Source organism: Hippoglossus stenolepis, chromosome 4 (assembly GCF_022539355.2).
Source record: "Hippoglossus stenolepis isolate QCI-W04-F060 chromosome 4, HSTE1.2, whole genome shotgun sequence".
NCBI classification, from domain to species: Eukaryota; Metazoa; Chordata; class Actinopteri; order Pleuronectiformes; family Pleuronectidae; genus Hippoglossus; species Hippoglossus stenolepis.
In genome coordinates, this window is record NC_061486.1 from 28,810,026 (window position 1) to 28,814,109 (window position 4,084).

A 4,084-nucleotide genomic window follows, 5' to 3' on the forward strand; every position below is an offset into this window, starting at 1 on the left:
AGTAATAAAATCAGTTTCATTAATTGCTTATGGCTCTATCTGCAGTTTTTCCAGAGTAATTTCAAGTGAAAACATTTTCTACAGGCAAACAGCCAAAAATAATTTACTTCAAAGAAAAATCAAATGTCCTGTAGTAGCAAGAGAAAAAAAATGCAAAAATGAAATTGCATTAAAAACTGAAAATGCGTCAAAGCACCGTTTGCTGCTCTGTGATGCTCACTGGTCTGAGCCAGACACTTGGTGTCTCATCTTGGATACAAGTTCATCAATGTCTGGGGTCAGGCTCTGAGCTGAGGAAATCCTCAGGGTTGAGTGAAGGTGCTCATCAGTAAGACGAGTCCTGTGTGAAGTTTTGTTTATCTTCATCAAAGAGAACAGTTGTTCACACAAGTATGTGCTGCCAAACATAGAGAGCGTTTGAGCAGCCTGGGAGCGCAGCTGGGGCATTGTGTCGGGGATGAAACTTGGAAACTCTGCAGCGCCCACAGACTCATATTTTGCCTTCAGTGTGTCACTACATTGGAGCTCAATCAGCTCCATTTGGAGGTTTGATGGTGCGTTTTCCACGTCAGCTGCAAATGGATTACTGAGCAGTTCAAACCTGCTTTTTTGGGCTTCAAAATCGGCAAATCGCCGTATGAAGTCAGCACCAAGTATGCCGAGTTTTTCAGCAAACTGTGTAGTTGGGAAGGCAGCGACCTGCTCTTTCATTGTTCAGATCTACCCCTCAGCCGCCCTGTGGCTGTGGCTGAGGGGTAGATCTGAACTCACAGATCTCCTCACGCAACTGGAAAAATCTTTCCAGCACTTTTCCCTGGCTTAGCCATCGCACCTCTGTGTGATAGGGCAAGTCACCATATTCTGTACTTAACTCCTCCAGAAAAGACTTGAACTGGCGGTGATTTAAACCTTTGGCTCTGATAAAGTTAACCGCTAATGTTATGATGCTCATCACATGTTCCATTTTCAAGGCTTTGCCACACAACGACTCCTGGTGTATGATGCAGTGATAAGCTGTCAACTCACTTGTGACGTTTTCCTCCTTCATCTTTTCTCGGATCCTCCCCACCAATCCACTCTTTTGACCGCACATCGCAGGCGCTCCATCTGTTGTCAGTCCCACAAGTTTATCCCACGGCAGCCCCATTTTATCTACACATCTGGACACCTCTTCAAAGAGATCTTTCCCCGTAGTTCTGCCATGCATTGGGTGTAATCCCAAAAACTCTTCTGTTACGCAAAGGCTTGAGTCCACTCCACGGATGAAAATTGACAGCTGGGCAGTATCAGAAGTGTCGGTGCTCTCATCCGCAGCAAGGGAGTATGCGATGAAATCTTTTCCCTTTCCCACAAGCTGTTGTTGGAGATTGGCAGCAAGGTGACGCACACGGTCAGCAACGGTGTTTTGGCTTAGGCTCACATTTAAAAATGCTTGCCTTTTTTCTGGGCACACGGCGTCGCAAACTTTAATCATGCAGTTTTTGACAAATTCCCCCTCGGTAAAGGGCCGGGCTGATTTTGCAACCTCTGCTGCCACAATAAAACTGGCCTTAACAGCAGCCTCGCTTTGTGATTTGGCTTTAGTGAACATAGCCTGCTGTGACACCAGACTTCTTTTTAACTCCTCTACCTACTGTAGACTTTGTGTCGTGTCCAGATGCTTGTATCTGTCTTGGTACTTCGTTTCATAGTGTCTTCTTATGTTGTATTCTTTCATTACAGCCACACTGTCTCCGCACAGAAGACACAGCTTTGCCCTTTACATCCGCGAACATATACTGTGCCTCCCACCTGTCTTGAAAACTCCTGTTTTCAAATTCCACCTTTCGTTTAGCCATTTTTTGGGGAGAGGGATAGTTGAAAGTTGACACAAGTGGTATATAATACAGACTGTGAGGTTGTCATGGGTTCGCGATTGACGTGCCGACACATGGGCAGTGCATTGTGGGATTTGTAGTATTATGGTGGTGCATGCGATATACCGGCGGGCCAGCTCTAATAGTAAATAGATTTTATCATGCGGGCCAAAGATAATTCATTCACGGGCCGGATGTGGCCCGCGGGCCTTGAGTTTGACATGTGCTCTAGACGATCCAGCTGCTCAAAGGGAGCAATCATCCAGACGTTTGTATTTTTATTTTTACCTTAAGTTTACCTTTCCCACTTTTTGTAAACTTCTTTTTACTTGATTTTTATTTTTAAAGACCGCAGCAAAAGTCTTTCACTCGCAGGCCGAGTTCACAGACTTTTCCCAGATCCATAACCACAGCTGCTCCTCAGCTGTTTATCCCTGCAGAAGGACGAAGAAACTTCGCCAAGGAGAACGAGACAAATTCTCTCCTATCTGGCAACAGCTCGATCCCCGCTGCCACCGCGCGAATCAGCTGATCGCTGCTCTCGAGGCCGCGCACACTTGTCTTCCCGGAACGCGCCGATGGCGCATGAACGTACCGTGGAACAGCTACAAGTAAGAGGCTTATGTCTGGGCAGAGACTAGTTTAATAATTAGCGTGTTATTATTTGAGTGTATATTTGTGTAGGACCGCCGTGTCCACATTGTTCCAGTGACTGTTATCGTCAGACCAATAGCGGAGATTTTTTCCTTTTACCATTAAAAGATCGGTACACAGCTGGACGGACCTTAGTTCGTCCGCTTGGGTACCGAGTGGTAAAGTCCCCGCAAAATTGTCTCTGGCGGTGTTTGAGATCTCCTCTGATCATTCCTTGCATGTTTCCCTTTCTCTCTCTTTTCTCCTAACCCGCCGAACACGTTCCGACCCGCACCCACATACTCGTGTTTTATACACATTCTGGGACCTAGATAGTGTGGTCGCATCTCGACGCCATTCGGCGCTTTGAACCACGAGATAGATCAAAGTATCCTTTGTTCTCGACCTCCCTTTTGTACAAACCACGTGGTTCCACCGCCATCGTAAATTCGGCCATACGACGTCACCCGCGTGACTTCGTACGCCATTTTTACTCCCCCTCCTCTCTCTCACACACACACACATGCACACACACACACACACACACACACACCCACACCTACCATAGGTATTGCATGTGTGTTATAAATAAGTGTTTGTGTTGTTATCTTTGATATAGTGGATTTTTGTTAGGATAGTAGTCATTGATTGACATTGATGTTATTATCTTTAATAAATTCTAGTGTAATTAAAGTACCGGTAGTTTGTGATTATTTGTGCATATGTATGTGAATACAGCTGGATTATGATAGTCAGTGCTCGAACTTAAAACCTTCACTGTTCATTATATAATCATTAATAGTAAATATTGAGATTACTAATTGAACTAGATCAAACTGAGACTGATCTTTACAGATTGATTGTTGGTCCCTGATACCAGGGTGGTGCCCCATCTTTTATAAATTATAATTACTAATTTCATTATTCTTAATTGATAACTTTATCGTTTTTAATAAATAATTTTATTATTTTAATAATCATATTTTATGATAATTAATAATTAGCCAACATCAAGTCTGCTTACTATTGCACAACAATAGATATTTTTCTCAGGTCATTTCTAGTTTTTCAGTTCATTCATATCATTTCAGTTCATTCATATATTTTCAATTCAGTCATATATTTTCAGTTTGTCCAAGGAAGTCCGCGTTGGAATGTAAAAGGAGAAAAATAAATAAATAAAAGAGTTCACTTTCCTCCCACTCGTAATGGCAGGGAGGTTGAGTTCATATTATTCCATACGGGTAGCTCGCCATCAAAGTCAGTGTTTCCGTATGTCGTCCAAAATATGTTAAAAAACGTCAAAATGTCACTAGAAAGCACCTAAAAAGTCAGTTTTGTATATCGTCCAAAATATGAGAAAAAAAAAAAGAAAAAAAGTCATACTTCGGTATGTCGTTGTTACGACCCCGCCCAGGAGAAAACCCAGTCACAACATGATACACGAGTCCCCCCTTTCCCAGCTCCCAAGAAGAACCAGCAACAAACAATTTACAGCCCGTTTGTGTTTATTAACTCTTTTGCTTCAGGGTGGGCTAACAGCAAAACAATAAACGAAAACAATCCTAAGGCGAACAACCTAAACTTCCCTACTC

The 4,084-nt window shown here is 43.1% G+C and overlaps 1 pseudogene; it reads right to left on the reverse strand.

Moving 5' to 3' along the window:
- Positions 1–216: 216 nt before the first annotated feature.
- LOC118105789 lies at positions 217–1,838 on the reverse strand (annotated as a pseudogene).
- Between the last annotated feature and the right edge of the window lie 2,246 nt (positions 1,839–4,084).